The 22,747-nt window shown below is 36.9% G+C and overlaps 1 pseudogene; it reads right to left on the reverse strand.

Moving 5' to 3' along the window:
* Positions 1–12,330: 12,330 nt before the first annotated feature.
* Positions 12,331–15,518, reverse strand: LOC136203764 (NAC domain-containing protein 35-like; annotated as a pseudogene).
* Positions 15,519–22,747: the final 7,229 nt, after the last annotated feature.

The following is a 22,747-nucleotide window of genomic DNA, read 5'->3' on the forward strand; positions in this document are numbered from 1 at the left end:
CTATCTCGGGACCACCCACTCCGGACTGGATCGTTACATGCCCACTAGCTCCCGTCTAGTTCGTCCTCGAACTACACATCAGATGTGGGAATCGATTCTGATACTAGTTGTAATAACCTGACCTAATACCATATAGATATTGCATGTTTTGGTTTAAATCCAACACCTTATGTCTTACGGTTTTAAAACGTGTCTGCATGTATTTGGATTCATAGATCTTACTAATAAGACACAGTCACTCTATCTACATTTTCAATATGAGATTCAGTTCATTCATGCTCCTATCGTGACTCCTTAGACCGCTTCTTGCTCATACTTTCTATTACTATATATATATGACCCTAAAAGAGATCGGGTACGATCGTGATATAAGATAATAGACGTTGTGAGACTAAAATACAAACTTATTTTCTAAAATTTATTTATCTATTTAGCTTGATAATATATACGTATTTTAATAAATTTCAATTTAAAAATCAAAGCCAAGTAATTTTAGAAAAACAATTACCCATTTACACTTATATCTTTATATTTTACTTATAAACTGTTCATAATCGTTCTAATTCAATTAGTTTTTTCCCTATTAAATATTTACGTTTGTTTACTTAATCTAACTAAATTCTAAAAGTTCGAAAGAATTTATATAAATTTATATTTTCGCATTACTCACAGAACGAATAAATAATTTAATAAGCCAAAACCCAAAATAGTTAATTATATAAAATAATTTATTCAAGATAATAATATGTATATTTTAGTAGAACTACCATTTTCTTAATTTTGAATCAGAATATCAGAATATCTCACTTTTGTCGAGCGAACCCTAAACGCTGCCGTCACCTTGCCACCGCCTACCCAATGGAATCCATCACTCACCTATGCGAACACATCACGTTGGACTCTAAGAATGCTACTGGCCTCACCCTTTAGGCTGCTGATGTCGTCGCAACTCCATTTGCCCTGACCTGGAGCAACGTGGGAGCCTTCTTGACCGACCGAGCTGTGAAGGTGCCTTTCACGAAGAATACTATGGTGGACATATGGATGCCGTCCAAGGGTCTCTATATTGAGGAGTTGGGCCATAATCGGTTCCGTTTTGAATTTTATCATCCGCTGGAGAGAGATAGGCTCATGAGAGGGGGGCCCTGGACTTTTGATCAACACATTCTTATCATTCAGAAACTAGAAGAGGGCTCTAATCCTAGAGAGATACAGCTAACAGATACAGAATTATGGGTCCAAGTCTATGATCTACCTGTAGGCTTTATGTCAGAATTGGTTGCAAAGAGCATTGGCAACTTCCTGGGCACTTTCATTGAAGTAGATCCAAATAACTTTACCGGTGTTGGGAGAACCTACCTCCATATACGGGTATCACTGAATGTTTATCAGCCCCTTAAGAGGAAAATGAAAATATGCAAGGAAGGCAAGGCTATTTTCTGGGTGCAATTCAAGTATGAAAGGCTCCCTACCTTCTGCTTTTATTGTGGCTGTATCGGACATGCCGACAAGTTTTGCCCGACCCTGTTAGAAGTAGCTGAACCTGAATTGGTAGAGAAAGTGTACGACACCTGGATGCGAGCACCAAACAGACACACATACAGTCAGCCCCAGTCACGTTTCCTCCTAATGAACCCGTTACAAACAACAGCCTCACCCATGCTATCTGATATCACTAACGCTAACGTTAGCGCTAGCTCATCCTACAAAATCCCAAAAATCACCAAGGTTACGAGACAGGCTGGAGGCCTGCCACTAGAACTACAGAAGCAAGGTCCGCCATGCTTCAGAAGTGTTAGTGGGGGCAGGGGCTTCCTTAGTTTCAGAAATTGACAGTGAGGAGGTCGATATTTTAGAAGCCAAATGAAAGAGAGTCGAGGGTCAGAACATGTAGAAACATCTAGGAGGAGATGGTTCTACGACCTATAATATGAACCTAAGTGGTACTACTGCTAGTATGAACGTTGGAGTGAATTTTGCGGGTTCTAAAGAGCAGACCCGCAGGGGCAATGAGTGTTTTATCTTGGAACTGTAGAGGTCTCGGGAATGCCTATACAGTTCATCAACTTACAAAATTGGTGTCCCGTCTAAAACCAGATTTTATCTTTTTAATGGAAGTTAAATGTAATCGTGTTAAAGTTGAAGCAATAAAAAGAAAAGTTAATTTTGCTGGTTTATTCTGTGTGGACCCTGTGAATTGTGGTGGTGACCTTGCTTTCCTTTGGAAGAATACTGGTTCAATTAATATGCTCAGATTCTCTCCTATCTCTATTGATGTTAAACTTTATGTTCTTGGTTTGCCGAAGTATCGATTAACCGATTTTTATGGCTTTCCGGAGAGGGCCCGAAGAGTGGAGTCCTGGCGTCTACTGACATCACTAAGCTCTATGCCCCCCTGGCCTTGGTTGGTTATTGGGGACTTTAATGACATTTTGATTCCGTCTGAGAAGAGAGGGGGCAATAGGCACCCGAATTCCCTAATGCGTGGCTTTCAAAAAGAAATATCTGATAGTGGATTATCTAAGGTGCAGATGATTTGGTACCCGTTTACATGGGAGAAGAGCAGATGGTCGCTAGCCTGTATTGAAGAGAAGTTGGATCGGGGATTGGCCTTTGGGTCCTGGTTAGCTCTTTTCCCTAGGGCTGTAATTTCTAATGAAGATAGAGTGAGCAGTGATCATATGGCCCTCTACCTATCGATTTTGGCTCCTGCGTCTATCCCTCACCGACGGTTCCATTTTGAAAATAGTTGGATAGGCGAGACAGATTGTGAGATAACTGTTCGGCTAGTGTGGCAGCATGGTCTAGCAGCGGACATTACCCAAAAATAGAATGACTGCGGCGCGACTCTAAATGCATGGGGTCGTCAGCTCCATGAGGCGTCACACCGAGAGATAGCAGCCTGTCAGAGGGATATTAGGCTGCTGAAGTCTGGACATAGTCCGAATTTGCAAGAGCTGTTTCTTGAGGCTAGGAAAAAACTGGATGAGTTATTGTTACGAAAAGAGGTATTCTGGAAACAACGGAGTAAGAGGCTCTGGTTGTAGGCAGGGGACCTTAACTCCAAATACTTTCACGCAGCGGCCTCCAGTTGTAGAAAGAAGAATACTATACTCAGTTTGAAAGATAGCACTTGTTCATGGGTGACTGGTCCTCTGGTTTGCCATTGTTTATTTCAGATTACTTCAGGGACATCTTCTCATCTTTTGGCAGTGACCCGGATTTTATTCTGAATAGTATTCAGCCCCGAATATCGGCAACTGATAATCAGTGGCTCCTAAGACCCTTCACAAGCACTGAGATTAAGAACGCAGTCTTCTCTATGCATCCGGATAAGAGTCTGGGCCCTGACGGTTTCAACCCATGTTTTTATCAACATTATTGGGACTTGGTGGGGCAGGATGTAGTTACTTCGTGTCTGCACTGCAGTGGCTCAATTCAGGTAAACTTCCGAAAAACATCCATGATACTCATCTGATACTGATCCCGAAGAAATCAAAACCGGAAAAGGACTCTGATCTCAGGCCCATAGCATTGTGTAAGGTTATATATAAAATTCTGTCGAAAACGATTACTAACCGGCTAAAGTCTGTCCTTCATCTCATCATCTCTCATGCTCAGAGTGATTTTATTCCGGGTTGGCTAATATCGGATAACATTAAGCTTGCTTTTGAGGTTAACCACTTCTTAAACAAGAAATCTCAGGGGCGGAACAACTTTATCTCTCTGAAGCTGGATATGGCTAAAGCCTATGACAGGGTGGAATGGAATTTTCTGTGTGCAATGATGGAAACGATGGGCTTTGATGATAGATGGATACAGCTTGTAATGCAGTGTGTCACCCAAGCCTCATATCATGTTGTGAGTGGTGAGCATATTATCGGTCCTATTATCCCAAGCCGAGGACTCAAACAGGGAGACCCTATCTCCCCCTACATGTTCTTGATCTGTGTGGAAGGTCTCTCAGCCTCGTTAACTCACATGGAATCTAGGTGTTTAATACACGATTGTCGTGTGGCCTGCTCAGCACCGCCTATTTCTCATTTGTTCTTTATAGATGATAGTTATCTGTCTTTAGAGGTACTGTAGAGGTGTGTAATGCCGTCAAACACTGTCTATTGATGTATGAGAAAGCCTCCGGTCAGCAGGTGAACTTTAATAAGTCTTCTATTTCATTCAGTAAGAACTGCAATCAGGATTTATGCTCAGACTTAAGCTCCCTATTTAACATCTCTATGCTTGCATTACCTGACAAGTATCTAGGGCTTCCATCTCTGGTGGGAAGAAATAAATCTGAGGTGTTCCGTTATGTGGAGGATAGGATTCGGGCTCGTCTGAACAGGTGGAAGGCCAAATTCCTGTCAAGAGCAGGTAAAGAAATTCTCCTTAAGTTTGTCATGCAATATATTCCCTCATATGCTATGAGTCTATTCCTACTTCATGTATCTCTATGTGATGACCTGGAGAAGCTGATGAACTCCTTCTAGTGGCGTTCGACAGGAAATCAGGGTTCTGGTATCCACTGGAAAGCCTGGGATAAATTGTGCATTCCTAAGTCGGAGGGTGGTTTACGATTTCGGCAAATGCATAGTTTAATTTAGCTTTATTAGCTAAACAAGGGTGGCGCCTACTTTCAAATCCAAGCTCCTTAGTAGTACGGGTATATAAAGCTCGATATTACTCTGACTCTGCGTTTTTTGAGGCAGGGATACACAATAACCCAAGCATCCTTTGGAGGAGTATCATGGCTGCCCATAATATAATCACTAGTGGGGTGTGGAGGATTGTAGGTACAGGGGAAAACATTAATTTATGGGAGGAACCTTGGTTACCGGATGATAATCCGTTTGTGGAAAGTGACAGAATGGAGGGATTTGAATGCGAGATGGTATTAGATTTGAGGATTCCAGGTGAACAGGGATGGGATATGAACTTGGTCCAAGGACTGTTTACTGAGAGGGATGCTACCTTAATTTCAAGAGTCCAGCTTAGTTTACGAGAGGTAGCGGATTCGTGGGGCTGGCACTGGTCAACTTCGGGCCGATTCTCTATTAGCAGTGCATATCAGCAGGCTATATATGTGGGAAGTGTCTGATCCGCGTCACTATATTGCTGGGGTAGATTGGAAATCTGTTTGGAGACTGCAGGTACCTCCAAAAATTCGTAATTTCTTATGGAGAACATTGGCAGATTGTTTGCCGACATGTTCAGTTCTTAGGCGAAGGCACGTTCAGATAGACGCAGTATGTCAGTGATGTAAGGTTCGGGCGGAATCTCCATTCCACGCCCTGGTGGGATGAAGGTACGCTCGCTACGTATGGAACTACTCACCTATCGGGGATATGAGTAGTAGTTTTGTATCTTTTCCTGAGTTCTGGTAACAGGTCTCAACTGGCAAGCCGCGGAACATTATAGAACAAGTTGCAGCAATCTGCTGGGCTATCTGGATCGACTGTAACGAGGTCGTGTGGCAGCAAAGCAACACGGCAGCAGGGATTACCTACGGAAAGGCAACGACGTTCTTAACACAGTGGCAGGCTGCGCATATCAGTACCAGCAGCGGGTCTGCTCGAGATCCTCAGAGAGTCGAACGCTGGTCACCTCCTCCAATTGGAAGTACAAGGTTAATTTTGATGGTGCTTTATTTATGAGTCAGGGAATTGGAGGTTTCGGTGTCGTGGTAAGGGACATCAGGGGCGAGTTTATTGCTGCAACGAATGGTGCCTTGAATTTTGAGTTAGACCCATTACTCATTGAGGCTCTCTCATGTAGAGAGGCGTTAAGCTGGCTGAAGAGGAAAGGGTGGAGGAATTTTATGCTCGAATCGGACTCACAAATGCTAGTATATGCCCTACAGTGAGAAACTAGCGTCTGTTCGACACTGGAGCTCATAATAGATAATTGCAGGAGTCTATTAAACGACCTTAATAATAATTTGGTCACTTTTGTTCGTAGATCAACGAATTCGGTAGCCCATTGTTTTCATTTCAACAAATCAAATCAAATCATATTTATATCAATATTATTTAATCATTTTATTAAGCATTTTTATAAAATATTATATTCAGTTCATATAACAATTCATAAATCACAAATACAATTGAAACGTTTTTTAACTTTATCTTCTGTATAGTTTTATTTAACACTTTATACATTTTTGTACTTATAATCATTAGGTTTGCTTAATTTTTTTATAATATTAAATCATTTTTTTTAGCATTTTAAGAAGGGAATTTTTGGATCTTTAGTGGCTACATTTATTCTTTATATTTTTTTTATAGAAACATTTAGTCTTTATACTAGGCTATATAAATTTTATTACATTTTATTACAATTATTTTTTATATTTTTTGGGTAAATAATTTATTAGTCTCGTTCTTTTTAACTAACACACTGTTTAAACTCTCTATTTTGAAAAACACATTATAAGGTCTCTAACCTTTGTCACTGTTAACCTTTTAGTCATTCTGTCTATTTTTTTTTTTTAGAATTTTAACCGCTATATTTGGCATAAACAGATAGACAGAAAATAACAGAGTAATACGTCTATCTTGTATTGTACTATGACTGTCTTGAAAGTGAAGATATGTTCGGTTAAAAATAAAAAAAATAGACAAAATTCAAAAGAGTTAATATTAGCAAAAGATAGAGATATTATAATATATTTTTTAAAATATGAAAAATAAACCATGCATTACGTAAAAAAAAGTGAGGACTAATAAATTATTTAGTCTATTTTTTTATAGAACTATTTAGTCTCTATTTCATTAGGCAATAACACCTGTAACACCAGATTTAACACTAGATTTGACGATTGTGATACATATTTTTAATAAAAATATACTTAACAAGAAGGTAAATTATAAAACTTTTCCAATTTAGAGGTCTAAGATCCATTACAACACCATTTATAATATTAGAACATTTCAAATTAGACTCGTCCAAAATACCCTTGATATATATGTATAACAACTTAACCATTTCCTCTTCTTTCTTTCTTTCTTTCGATCTTGCTATCTTTCTTTCTTCTTCTAATCCTTTGCAATCCTTCCATTTCATACATCAATCCAAGATCCAAACTTTTTATTAAAATATTTTATTGATTTTTCATCCCAAAATTCATTTGTATAGGTTAGTTTTGCATATTTTAAGTTAGTTTGCACCTTTATAGAATGATAGTAGTATTTATCGTACCCGGTCACTTCGTAGTTCACGATTTTGCTTTGCAAAATCGTAAATTGCAAAATTATTGTCTTAGCAAATAGGGTTCGCAGTTCACATAACTGCGAACACTACGACTCCGCACTTGTATCATTTATTCTACAATTGTTAGAATGTGAAGCACATTTCTTTTGAGCTCTTATCTTTAAAATTGTTTGACAATGTGTTTGTTTTTTTAACAATACCAGTATGTCAACCGACCAGTTCTTGTGTGTGATCATGTGGAATGGTCAATGAAAAACCATGGAAAAAGCTATGACATACGAGGGTGGTGAATCAAAGTTGCTTCGGCTTTTAACAAAAATAAACTTCGAGATTTTACAAGAGAGAGTCTACACTTCTGCAGGTGTTGATCAACATCATTTGACGTATGTATGGCCATGCAAACTACATACAGTCCAAACAAAGTTCCTGAAATAGTAGTTTCGATTGTTGATTCAAGTGATTTTGAGTGCTTCATAGAGTATTGCCGAATGAATCCAAGCGAACCATATTCCATTTCTTCTTACCCTTTTAAAAACAATAACCACCCACACTCCTTCCCGTTTTCCAGTGTTGTAGCCAAACACTGCAAAAAATTTCATTTTCATCAATTTCTTTTACCTAATATTCCACAAACAAATAAGGCCTTAACTTTTGAATTTTAATTTCAATCTTATATGTTCGCTCTGCACAACTAAGTATAAAATTCCGAATAGAACAAGTAGTGGAATTAGTAGAATTTGTGTTGTTATTGACATTTTATATTATGATATTTTAGTTTGAAAATCACAAATGAAATAAATGAGGTACAATAATCTTTTAAGTAGGTTGATTCGATATGTATGTGATGTAAAGACATCTCATAAGCAGTCTCATGCTACTTTTAGAATCAAATTATAATCAAATTACAATTGTTCTTCTGATCTTAGGTTTTACAGGAGTTGCGGCTGCATTTACTGCATTCTTGCTCAATTGATATACCGTTAATTCAAGCATATTGATATTATGAAAGATCTATTCATGGTAGTATATGTTTATATGAATAATCGAGATCTGTAAAATATGAATATTTTGTTATTGTTATAAATATACTTATTTTTTTATATCTTATATTGAAAATAGTTTTAAAAAATAATAACGTTTAAAATAATAATAAAAATTACAACACATATAATATGCTAAATAACCAGTTATCAAAATAGTTAAATAATGTTATATAATCCGTGAGGTCTTTGACTAGTTTGAGTTTATACAAGAGTTTTGCAGTATCGAGTCCGACATCTCAAGCAAATATAATAGAAAGTGATCAATTAATTAATTAATTACATATTTATAATAAAAGTAAGAACAAATGGGATACAAATATATCATAGGGGATTTATAAAAGGGAAACAATCATAGTATCATATAAAATAAATCAAGTATAAAAGTTTAAAGTGATTTCATATTAGAGATGAGTAAGTGAATGTCCCAAACCTATCTCTGAAGGGCATAGTAGTCAAACGCTCTATCTACTACACCGATTTTTCTGGTCTAGTAGATCGGGTGACGACTCTGTACAATTCATCTATATGCTGTTCAAGGTTTTATCAGCATGAATCATTTGCCTCATGGTGATATGATGCACTTCTTTTTTGCGGGTTGTGAGATTCCCCCGAAAGTATCGTACGCTCACACGTGACCTTTTTCACTTTTAGTTAATTATTTAAAACCTCTTAAATGAAATTTATGGTGATTATTGATTAATTAGTTATTTTATTCAATGCAATACAATAAATTCTCTTTAATGTTCTTCATTATGGTCCATTAGTGACATATGAAGGTTGAGATTTATATATACATAAAGTTTTTAAATATGTTTGGTGAAATGTATTTTCATGTTATTAGTTGATATGTGCTTTACAAAGGTAAACTTTGATGCAAAATTTGCTAGATTTTATGGCAAACAATAATAAATATAAGACAAGGTTAGTCATCCACCTACATATATTATTTTAGGGATAAGGTACAAAATACCCTCTAATGTTTATAGTTAGAAGTAAATTTTATCTCTAACGTTTAAAATGGTGGAACTTGATCTTCTAAAGTTGGCAATCAAGAGCAATTTTACACATAACGTTGACAAGTTAGTCAATTTGAGTAATGATTCATCAAACTATTTTCTCAGTCATGAATATTGTCATCTACACTTCACATGTGCATCATTTTATTATTCATTAGTAATAAATCACAAACATATGATTAAACGTGGAAAAAAAATTTAAAAATATATTGTGTTTTGTACGAGTTGATAAAAAAAATTCAAATATTTCGCCGAATTTAAAAATATTAATATTCAATTCTATTATTAAATCATAAAAATATGAAATCTTTTTTTGTTAGAATCAACATACGTGCAATTGATGCAGAATAAGAAACAACATATCCGTATTTTATAATAATGTCTGAAATCGACCCTACTTACTAACATTAGGAGGTAAAATTGCTATTGGCTACCAACTTTAGGGGTAAAATTATATCATTTTAGATGTTAAGAATAAAATTACTCCTACATATCATGGAACCGATTGAACTAAAAGCTCGAACTAATAGTTAAGGCTCAATCATATATCTTATATTAATCTCTGACAGGCATGTCCACCACCATTTCTTAGTAATGTTTTTTGATCTGATTTAAGTTAATAAAACTTGACATTATTTAAAAAAAAAACTCTTGATACAGTTATTATTTTTTAACAAAATTTCAATTAGAAAAAATTAAGAACACATATCATAATATTAAAAAATTAAAAATAGAGATTATTAAAATTGTCAAAAATACATATCATTGACCTGTACTTAAACTTCTATAAACTTTTGAATCAATTTTTATTTTCAAATTTATCTTGATTTAATTTCGATTATCAATATAAAAATAATTTTTTTAATTTGAAATATATATAACATAAAAAAAATTTAAAGTAAAAATTTCTAAAACTTTTTCAAAAAAAATATTTCTAAAACTATTTGATGTTTTATTAATAATAAAAAAACTTATATCCCGTACATTGCACGGATTTTTTAAGTAAAGACATAGTTACATGCTAAGAGATCAGATTGCGTACATTGCACGGGCTATCGTCTAAGTATATATAATCTCACCAAATCAAATTCAACGACATAAAAATCAAAATCTAGTAAACCTACGAGTATTATTTTTTATTTCCAAATATTCTTATACAGTGACTCTCCTCCTGGAGTAGTGATAAGGTTTTCACTCACAAGATAATCCTTTAATACTTTAATGCCAAAGTTAATGCAGACATGCATATCTTGAGCTATAATTAATTTATTACTACATTTGAAATAAATGTGCAAAAAATATTGAAATTGTGTTCTAATTTTTATAGACATACTCCCTCTATATATAAGAGTTCCATATATGTCCTAAATAAGGAAACATGTCGTTAGGAGAGCCTCTGACCGAACTAAATTAGAATGTATAAAGTGCCTAGACATGTGGACCAATCAGAGACGAATTCCGAAATCATTCCGGAATAGGGGTCCGAAATCATTCTGGAATTGATAAGAAACAAACTGTCATTATAACAGACATTCACTATTTGGAGGTTAATATGTGTCCATAGCGGGGCTACGGTGCCACTCTAACCGACTACCAGATTTACCCGTGACGCTTAGAATGAGATGTCGCACATCTAAGGTACATATATACATACATTTTGTATGATTCATATTTAATTTTTTAGTGCTCACATTTTCTATACTCTTCTAATTTTAACATTAGAGTGGTTTGCTGGTTGCCGGTACCTCCTTAGTCTCATTTTCTATCTTATCTCGTGCATCAAAAAATCTCACGTCAAACAACTATTCGCAAATTTACTTGTAATCAATATAAAAACCAAAACACCTTTTGCATTGAAGTGGGTTAGTTTAATCCCAATTACTTAAATCTCCATTTAACTATTTATATATTACTGTTATCTATTAAGGGCCTACTTAACTTAGAAGCATAAATTGATATATAATGATAAAAAAATAATCCATCCGTTTCTATTACATATATTTCTAGCGAATTATAGAGAAATTAAGAATATTAAGAAAAATTATTCAAAAAAAAAAATATTAAGAAAAAGACTTTGGTGCCCCTTATTTATTGATTATTTATTTTATAATAAGTTTATTATGCTAATTAATTTCCACAAATCCACGTTTTATAGCAGCAAGAAGGTGACTTGATGTGTATTGATCATATTAAAATGACATGTAATATGAAACCAATGAAATTTTTTTTATTATATATCATTTTTTTAAGACATGAAAGTTATTTTTAGTTAAAAAAACGAGTTTTTTTTGCATGAAAATTCATAATTAGTTAAAAAATTATAATTAAATCATATTATCAAAATTAATTTTTAACATGTCAATATTTTTTTATATATCACAAATAATGTATGCTTTTATTCTTTAATATAAAAATTCTAGATTTCAATTCATAAATATTAAATCTTAAATCATATATCTTAGATTCCTAATTTATAAACTTTAGTCCTTAAAATATATTAAAAATAATGATTTACTTAGTTTGATATAATTCAAATTAGTACTTAACATAATTATAAATACTTCAAAAAAAAAACATAATTATAAATATTATTTTTTGTAAATTCCCTAGAACATATACCCACTCTATCATATGTTAAAATTCAAGAAACCATTTCATTAAACATTTTGATTTTTTTTTTTGGGGTGAAATACATACACACATACATATATATATATATATATATATATATATATATATATATAACCTTAAAATAATACAAATTATACATAGACTTACAGATATTGTGTATGTTCAAGTCTTCTTCATGAGATAAACAGTTTCTGCAATAGCTTTAATCCTTTAAATAGATGACAATTAAATTACTAAAATAGGAAAATTCCAAAAATACAAATATAAAAACACACCATAAATTAATAATCAATATTAGTACTTAAACCTCAAATTAAAGTAACTAATGACATTATTAGAGGTGATAACTAGAGGATCCTATATATAGATCATCATTATTACCTAGCTTGGTAACATATAATTAAATGTAAATGCATTTTATATGATGTAATTGATTACTTGAATGGACTGTAAACATTGTACGGATGATCTCTTGCTTCCGGCATTTGATTCCACTCCCACAATCTCTCCGAAAAGGCACGAGTTCGGTACGACGAGCGACTGCGGCGGAGGAGACATAATAGAGAATTGTGAAGAAGGCTGCTGCTGGCTGTAATATTGTAGCTGTTGTTGTTGCTGTTGCTGGTTAAGGCAAATATGCTGAAATACTAGCCTATGAAGATCATCAGGGGTTCGACGAACCCGGTGTGAAAAGATTATTGTGATTAGGGATTAAAGAACTAAATTCTCTAGATTGGTTGAGAAAAATCTCTTCTTCCTCTTCAACCCTAGGTTGGATTAATCCAATTGAAGTAGTAGTAGTACTACTTGCAATTGGAGGAACCCGAATAGGGTTGTATAAGTTCGTTTTCGATAATCCTATAGCAGTCGTTACATCTGAGCTAGGGCAATGTCCATTTGTTTTAGTACTAATCTTCTCTATTTGTGATTGTCCTGAAGTAGTACTAGTTGCAATTGGAGGAACCCGAACCGGGTTGTATATGTTCGTTTTCGATAATCCTATAGCAGTCATTACATCTGAGCTAGGGCACCTTCCATATGTTTTAGTACTAATCTTCTCTATTTCTAGTTGCTGTGATTTTCCTCCTGCATAAGGGTGAAATCTTTCTTTATTGGCAAGCGATTTCTTATCCCCTCGCGACGATGATGCTCGCGAAAGAAGAGACCGGGGAAGAGACGGGTGATCTGCTAGTCCACCTCTCTTGTATACTTTGCAGAGTGATATCTCAGCCTGAAAGAGAAGAATGCATGAAATTGAAGTTTATTTTTAGGGCTAAAATGAAATAATTGAGGGGTCATAGAATTAAAAGTTCATACATTGTGCTATAACTTTTCCCGTGAATCAAAAAGCAATATTAAATAACCAAATTAAATAACAAACAAGATTTTGATAACTCACATTCCTCTTTATTAGCATTTTGTATCTGTGCCCTATCTGATTCAGTTTAGTTTCCATTAACGGAAAGGGAAACCGATACGAGCGGGGATAATTTTTTTTTTGAAGGCTAAGTCATGAATGTTTATGTTTTAGAAATAACGTTTCGCAATTGCCATTTTGTATCCACGCAACATAGGGGGAAATAGAAATGGATACCGGAAATGTTATTTCTAAGAAGAATTAGCTAGTAAATGGTAATGGAAACGGAAAAAAAAACCGAAACGGAAACCGACATGAAAGGCAGAAAAGCTACTGAAGAAGAGTTTCCATGCACCATAGCTTAGAATGCATATTACAACTTTTAATACTAGGGTTAGTGAATATATATATATATATATATATATATATATATATATATATATACACACAAGAGGTTTGCGCATAGTGTTGCTCATCTTCTAGCTAGAGTGTCCGGTCCCGAGTTAGGGTTTCTTGCATTTTAAACCAATTGAGTTCAAAATTTGAACTACAAAAATGGATATGGAAGTTGGATTCCAATATTTGGAATATTTTACTACTAGGCAGTTTAAGTTTTTAGTTTAATTGGTTCCATAACATTAAATGACAATATATGCATACATAACAATGTTTAGGGTTTGGATTGAACAAAGTAAAGAGAGGTTGTTGTTAAATTACCTTCTGGTATTTTTAGGTTTCGTGTTGAGGTAAGCGGTATTCATTCATGATCCAGCTAGATCTAATACCTTTAGGAGCTTTTCCAAAGTAGAAAACTAGGGTTTTCTTTAACCCAATTGACCTTGAAGTTTCAGTCTTGATCATCCTGTCAGCTCCGGTTGCTTTCCAGTACCCGGAAGTAGTCACCCGATTTGGACGGTCACCGTTTCGATATTTTCTGTCTCTAGGAACATAGAAGAACCATTCTTTCTCTCCAATTGCTGCTAAAGCTGAAACAAAATAGCAAAACATCAATGTTTGAATCAGAACAAAACTAGTCTTTATCTAATACTCGAAAATTCTGAGCTCAACACTCGAAAACCCGAATGGATTGGAAGAAACATTAGTACAAGACTCCAGATTCCGAGTTCATCAATGGAATAGATAAAGAAAATACAACACAACATAACATAACATAACACAATATTAAAAAGGAAAAAGCAAGAGAAGAGATGCCCTAAAAGAAGAGGGAACCATATATATATATATATGTATATATAAAGACAGAGAAGAAAAAGGGAAAGGGATATATAACAGAATGAAACATTAGTATACCAGACTCGAAAATTCCGAGTTCTACACTCAATCACACCCGAATGGATTGAAAGAAACTGTACTACAAGACACGAAAGTTGCGAGTTCAACCCCGAAACCCCGAATTGATTGGAAGAAACATTAGTACAAGACTCGAGATTAGGAATTGAACACTCAACAACTCCTAGGATTGGAAGAAACTATAGTACAAGACTCGAGATTTTCGAGTTCAACAATCGAATAGATAAAGAAAACACAACACAACACAACATATGTATATATATGTACAAAAGGAAAAAGGAAGAGAAGAGATGCCCTAAAAGGAGAGGGAACCATAGATATATATATAACAGACTGAAACATTAGTATACAAGACTCGAAAAATCCGAGTTCTACACTCGATCACACCCGAATGGATTGAAAGAAACTGTACTACAAGACACACCAAAGTGTCGAGTTCAACCCCCGAAACCCGAATGGATTGGAAAAAGCATTAGTACAAAACTCGAGATCCGAATTCAACACCAAACACCTAATAGGATTGGAAGAAACTGTAGTACAAGACTCGAGATTCCGAGTTCAACACTGGAATAGATAAAGAAAACACAACACTACACATCACATCACAACACATGTATATATATATACACTAAAGGAAAAAGAAAGAGAAGACAAAAGATGCCCTAAAGGGAGAGGAAACCATAGATAGATATATATATATATATAGAAAGAGAGAGAGAGAATAAAAAGAAAGAGACATGTACCAGGAAGTTCCCAAGGGTCAAAACGATAAAGATCTAAGAAAGTAATGAGTTCAACGTTGAAACGTTTGCCCTCAACCTTACGGCGAAGATAGAACTCAACAAGCTCTTCTTCAGTTGGATGAAATCTAAATCCAGGCATAACCATGTCATGCTCGTGATCATCTTTACTACTCATGTTAATGTTGCTGTTATTGCTGTTTGTCAAGCTCATGTTTCCTGCAACTGCCCTAAACTCCATTTTTTTCATTTAAAACTCCATTTTTGGCTTCTGTTCCTCTCTTTATAGTTCTAGACAAGATAAATTAAATTTTTTATTTTATTTTTGATACTATATGCTATGTACAGAGACTTAGAGAGTTAATATTCTAATTTTTTATATTTTTTGGTAATTTAATACAAAAAAGATGTGCAGGTTTCAGGGATTTAATGGCTTGAGGTGTTAAAGATGAAGAAAATGACATCTGGGGGACAGAAGTATAAATCGTAAGATTGAATGAGTATAAATCATAAGAATCCAAAAGATTTAGGTTAGATTTCTCATTGATTTAATTACTCATACACAAAAAAGGAAAGTTGCTATTTATGGGAAGATTACAGTTGTGCTATTTAAAGAAAGTAGGAGGCAATGTATGTTTTTATTATTACTGTTAGGCATGAAATTGACTAAGTTTAACAAATAATTTATAAGGGAATTCGGGTATTTTTATATCATTTTGTAAGGAATAAGAGCTAATTCATGTCCTTGTGCAGATAAGCAAAGAAAAATGCTAAACTCGCTGGAAACAGCTTGTTTCGCTAATGCCAACGAGGAGTGGAGCCCTTCTTGTATCCAGCGGTCAAACGCCGGATTATCCAATGAAGGACAGCGACAGATCGTTGGTGGCGGCAGTAAAAGGAAAGTGGCAGGACGGCAGGTGAAAGTGTGTGGCGATGGAATTGCTAAAAGATGCAAGATGATTTGAAGTCTCACCCCCTTGAGTGTTCAAGGGTTAATCTAAAAGTGAATCATTTTAGTTTATTTTAATTGTAGTAGGTAGTTGACTTAGTTTGTGAAAAAGGGTACGAAAGTTGTACCGATTTTGTGTAGTCTCTGTCTTTTCCCTTTAAATAGGAAAAGCAGAGAAAGATTAAAAGATTGGAAAAAAATATATTTTCTGAGTTTTGTTTTTTTAGAAGTAGAATAGAAGGAAGAAGAGAGCTCCCATGGAGTCTCAAGCTGTATCAGGAATCCTCTTCTGCTCACTGCTCGATATGAGTGAGTAGACATTTTGAACGGGCACGGCCTGACCGGCCCGGTGATGTAAGCTTTACAACGTTTTTATGAATATTTAGTGTTTTGCCAATGTCGTGGTCAATAAGGATTTAACTTTCTTGCTCAAGCATGTATGTATGTATGTGTTAGATGAATGATAGGACACTGCTTTCATCTTCACCGATATCTCTATTGATCTCCCAACTTCGAAGCTGACAAGTTAGAAGTTTGTGTCAAGGGTTTTCTCATCTAGAAATGCAGTTTTGCTCTTAATGCTAGAAAGAACGTATCTTTAGGACGCTAAAGATGTTAGTAAATCTTAGGAGTTTGAGAACACACGACAGTTGACTCAAACTCACTTCAAAACTGATACTTTGGCTTCATTGGCATTGTCTTTTATTCATGGAATGTTGTAAGACGTTGCACACCGTGTTCGGTTATGCCGAGCCTGTTCTATTCCCTAAAATCTTTGCAAAGTAACCTCATTTCCTTGTTTTATCATTCTGCCTGAGTCATTAAACAACCAATATAAACAATCAACCATAAAGGAAGACACTGTTGTAACACACACTGTTTAACAACGATTTTCGATATTGATTTGAATCACAATCCCTGTGGAGACGATACTCACTTATCACTTTATTACTTGTATCTAGTGCACTTGCTAGAGTCTCATCTGAGGACAACAAGTTTTTGGCGCCGTTGCCGGGGATTGAGAGTAACAAATTTATAGTTGAAATTTCTGTAAAACAGGGTGTTTTTAATCTGTGTGTTAAGGCGTGCAGGAACAAAGAAGTCATTTTCCGTTTATGCGTAGAGCTGCACCTCCTGTTTTTCCTATCGATCTCGAATTAGAGAGAATGTGTAGACGAAACAGAGCGGGAGCTCGACGTGCTAGACAGAGAGAAAGGCAAAGAGAGAGAAGAATGGCTGGAAGGGAAGGACTAGAACAGCAAGTTCCACCAAACCAAGAAGAGGAAGGAGAAAATAATAACCCTCCTGTTATGAGAATCAGAGACTACTCTAGGCCAACTACCGAGGGACACTCATCTTGTATCGTATTGCCCAACGAGGGAAACAACATGTTCGAAGTAAAAGGGTCCATGATACAAATGATCCAAGCTTCGGTGCAATTTAATGGGTTTCAATCTCAAGATCCTAATGGGCATCTTCAAGAATTCATCACCTTGTGCAACACATTCAGGTCGAACAGAGGTGTCTCTGATGACGTGATCAGATTGAAGCTGTTTCCTTTTTCACTGAGGGATAAAGCAAAAACATGGCTGCGAAATTTACAGCCTGGAACGATCACGAGTTGGGAAGAGATGGCAAGAGCTTTTCTGATGAAGTATTTTCTGCCTCGACAAGCCATCAAGCTACGAAATGAAGTGTCACGCTTCATACAGGACGAAGATGAGTCGCTGGCGGAAGCGTGGGAAAGATACAAGGAGCTGCTCAGAAGGGTGCCAAATCATGGTATCCCTATGTGGATGCAAATGCAGAATTTTTACAATGGCGCGACCAACGTTTACAAAATCCAGATCGAATCTATCGCGAATGGTAACCCAGAAGATCTAGAGCCACAAGCTTTATATGACCTAATAGAGAAAGTGGTCAGCACGAATTACAACTGGCATTCATCAAGAAGTGAAGGAAAAAGGACAGGAAACGAGGATGTCGTGTCAAAACTAACAAGCCAAGTAGAACAGCTTACTCGGCAGCTGGGAAAGATAAATGTCTCGTCCATTCATAATGAACCGTCATTTAGCGAACCACCATTCAATGACAGTTGTGGTTTTTGCGGAGGAGCTCATTTCAATATCAACTGTCCTGGAGTTAAGCAAGGAAAAGGCACACGGGCTGAATGCGACTACGCAAGGTACAATCAGAGGAATCGGCCCAACCGTTATTCTAACACCTACAACTCTGAAACCAGGAACCATCCAAATTTTGGATGGACCGGTCAACCAGACCAGCAGGGACCACCACAGTATCAAGATCAGCCGAGGTATCAACAACAGCAAGGAGGACACTATCAAAGACAACCTCAGCAGCATTATAAGCAACCTATGCCACAAAAGGAAGAAGTCGAACCAGATATGAAAACAATGATGATGCAGTTCATGAAACAGACGCAGGCATCAATCAAGAATCTGGAAACACAAGTCCACCAGATCGCCGCGTCCACATCAAAAGGAAAGGGGATAATGCCGAGCAATACTGAGCCAAATCCTAAAGGCGACGTCATGGCAATCACCTTAAGGTCTGGTAAGGAAACTCAACCAGTAGTTTTATCTAACAAGGATGCTGCGCGTGCAGGAACATCCAAAGAAGCTGAAGGGGAACTAGAACAAGCTGTTCCTGGTAATGAAGAAACGAGGAAGGCTAACCAAGCAAGTAAGCCAGATCAAGAGGAGGAAAGAGCATGTAAACCACCACAGCCGTATGACCCACCTGTGCCATATCCAACGCGGCTAATCAACAAGAAGTTGGAGGAGCAGAATTCTAAAGTGTTGGACAATTTGAGGAAACTACATATCAACATACCTTTTGTAGAAGCACTGGCGCATATGCCAACATATGCAAAGTTCTACAAAGATATCTTATCGAACAAGAAGAAACTGGAGAACATTTCCATGATACAACTCAATAGAGACTGTTCGTCCATACTCCAAAACAAGCAGCAGCTTCCAAAGAAGCTAAAAGATCCAGGGAGTTTTTCGATTCCTTGTTCAATTGGAAAGCTGACTATTGAAAATGCACTTTGCGACCTAGGAGCTAGCATAAACCTAATGCCGTATTCTGTATATGCCCAACTCGGGTTAGGAGAACCACAACCCACTCGTATGTCAATTCAATTAGCTGATCGTTCTATATGCTATCCTAGGGGAGTAGTGGAAGACATGTTAGTCCAAGTAGGAAAATTCATTTTGCCCGTTGATTTCATTATAATGGACATTGATGAAGATTTGCATGTCCCTATTATCCTAGGTAGACCATTTCTAGCGCCAGGAAAAGCATTGATAGATGTAGGAGAGGGAAAGTTATTCTTAAGGATAAATGGTGAGGAAGTCATATTTAAAATGAGTGAAGCAATGAGGCGTGCGAATAATAATGATGACACATGCTGTTTCTTAGATGATTTTCAGAGTCTTACTACTTTGCAGGAACAGGACACATTAGAAACTTTATTGGGGAGAGAGGTGAACATATGCGAGGGAACAGGCTGTTCCATTGAAAGCAACTTTCCGACACCTCCGTCAGACCTTGCTGTTCCAACTCATCAAGAACCACCAGAGGTACCAACTGTGCCTGTGTCTAAGCCAGAATTGAAGCCGTTGCCTGAACATCTCGAGTACGTTTTCCTTGAACCACCCAGTGGAAGTCCTGTCATCATATCATCAAAATTAACTCTTGACCAAAAGGCGCAACTAATGGCGGTCTTGCGAAGAAACAAGAGTGCAATAGCATGGAAAATAGATGACATCAAAGGAATTAGCCCTGCAGTCTGTGTTCATAGAATCTTGATGGAAAAGGACCACAGACCAACTGTTCAGCCGCAACGAAGGCTCAATCCCCATATGAAGGAGGTTGTGAGAAAGGAGGTGATCAAGCTTCTCGATGCTGGCATTATCTACCCAATATCTGATAGTGTGTGGACAAGCCCTGTTCACGTTGTGCCAAAGAAAAGAGGAACAACTGTAGTCCTAAATGAGAAGGACGAGCTCGTACCCACAAGAACAATAACAGGGTGGAGAGTTTGTGTCGACTACAGAAAGCTTAATGAAGCCACAAGGAAGGACCATTTCCCCTTACCCTTCATTGACCAGATGTTAGAAAGACTAGCAGGCTACGCATTCTATTGTTTTCTTGATGGGTATTCAGGATATAACCAAATCGCAATTCATTGCGAAGACCAGGAGAAAACCACGTTCACATGTCCGTATGGGACTTATGCTTATAGAAGGATGCCTTTCGGACTGTGCAACACTCCTGCCACTTTTCAGAGATGTATGATGTCTACTTTTCATGACATGGTGGAGCGGACTATGGAAATATTAATGGATGACTTCTCGGTCTATGGAAGCTCATTTAATAGCTGTCTGAACAACCTTGAAGCGGTGCTCGCGCGATGCAAGGAGACTAACTTAGTCTTGAACTGGGAAAAGTGCCATTTGATGGTCATTGGAGGAATTGTCCTAGGGCATAAAATTTCTGAGAAAGGAATGGAAGTGGACAAGGCAAAAGTGGAAGTAATCGAGAAGCTGGCTGTGCCTACGAACATCAAAGATGTGAGAAGTTTTTTGGGGCAAGCAGGGTTTTATCGCCGGTTTATAAAAGATTTTTCAACGATTGCACTCCCATTGTCAGCCCTACTCCATAAGGAAGCCGAGTTCTCTTTCAATGCAGACTGTTTGAAGGCATTTGAGCTCTTGAAGACTAAGCTGATCAACTCACCTATACTGGCAAGACCAGATTGGGAGCAACCTTTTGAAATGATGTGCGACGCAAGCGACACTTGTGTGGGAGCTGTTCTTGGACAGAGGGTTGAGAAGAAGTTTCGACCTATCTGTGTATGCCGAGCCTGTTCTATTCCCTAAAATCTTTGCAAAGTAACCTTATTTCCTTGTTTTATCATTCTGCCTGAGTCATTAAACAACCAATATAAACAATCAACCATAAAGGAAGACACTGTTGTAACATACACTGTTTAGCAACGATTTCCGATATTGATTTGAATCACAATCCCTGTGGAGACGATACTCACTTATCACTTTATTACTTGTATCTAGTGCACTTGCTAGAGTCTCATCTGAGGACAACAAGTTTTTGGCGCCATTGCCGGGTACAATCAGAGGAATCAGCCCAACCGTTATTCTAACACCTACAACTCTGAAACCAGGAACCATCCAAATTTTGGATGGACCGGTCAACCAGACCAGCAGGGACCACCACAGTATCAAGATCAGCCGAGGTATCAACAACAGCAAGGAGGACACTATCAAAGACAACCTCAGCAGCATTATAAGCAACCTATGCCACAAAAGGAAGAAGTCGAACCAGATATGAAAATAATGATGATGCAGTTCATGAAACAGACGCAGGCATCAATCAAGAATCTGGAAACACAAGTCCACCAGATCGCCGCATCCACATCAAAAGGAAAGGGGATAATGCCGAGCAATACTGAGCCAAATCCTAAAGGCGACGTCATGGCAATCACCTTAAGGTCTGGTAAGGAAACTCAACCAGTAGTTTTATCTAACAAGGATGCTGAGCGTACAGGAACATCGAAAGAAGCTGAATGGGAACTGGAACAAGCTGTTCCTGGTAATGAAGAAACGAGGAAGGCTAACCAAGCAAGTAAGCCAGATCAAGAGGAGGAAAGAGCATGCAAACCACCACAACCGTATGACCCACCTGTGCCATATCCAACGCGGCTAATCAACAAGAAGTTGGAGGAGCAGAATTCTAAAGTGTTGGACACTTTGAGGAAACTACATATCAACATACCTTTTGTAGAAGCACTGGCGCAGATGCCAACATATGCAAAGTTCCTCAAAGATATCTTATCGAACAAGAAGAAACTGGAGAACATTTCCATGATACAACTCAACAGAGACTGTTCGTCCATACTCCAAAACAAGCAGCAGCTTCCAAAGAAGCTAAAAGATCTAGGGAGTTTTTCGATTCCTTGTTCAATTGGAAAGCTGACTATTGAAAATGCACTTTGCGACCTAGGACCTAGCATAAACCTAATGTCGTATTCTGTATATGCCCAACTCGGGTTAGGAGAACCACAGCCCACTCGTATGTCAATTCAATTAGCTGATCGTTCTGTATGCTATCCTAGGGGAGTAGTGGAAGACGTGTTAGTCCAAGTAGGAAAATTCATTTTGCCCGTTGATTTCATTATAATGGACATTGATAAAGATTTGCATGTCCCTATTATCCTAGGTAGACCATTTCTAGCGCCAGGAAAAGCATTGATAGATGTAGGAGAGGGAAAGTTATTCTTAAGGATAAATGGTGAGGAAGTCATATTTAAAATGAATGAAGCAATGAGGCGTGCGAATAATAATGATGACACATGCTGTTTCTTAGATGATTTTCAGAGTCTTACTACTTTGCAGGAACAGGACACATTAGAAACTTTATTGGGGAGAGAGGTGAACATATGCGAGGGA

This window comes from Euphorbia lathyris, chromosome 8, assembly GCF_963576675.1.
Source record: "Euphorbia lathyris chromosome 8, ddEupLath1.1, whole genome shotgun sequence".
Taxonomy (NCBI): Eukaryota; Viridiplantae; Streptophyta; class Magnoliopsida; order Malpighiales; family Euphorbiaceae; genus Euphorbia; species Euphorbia lathyris.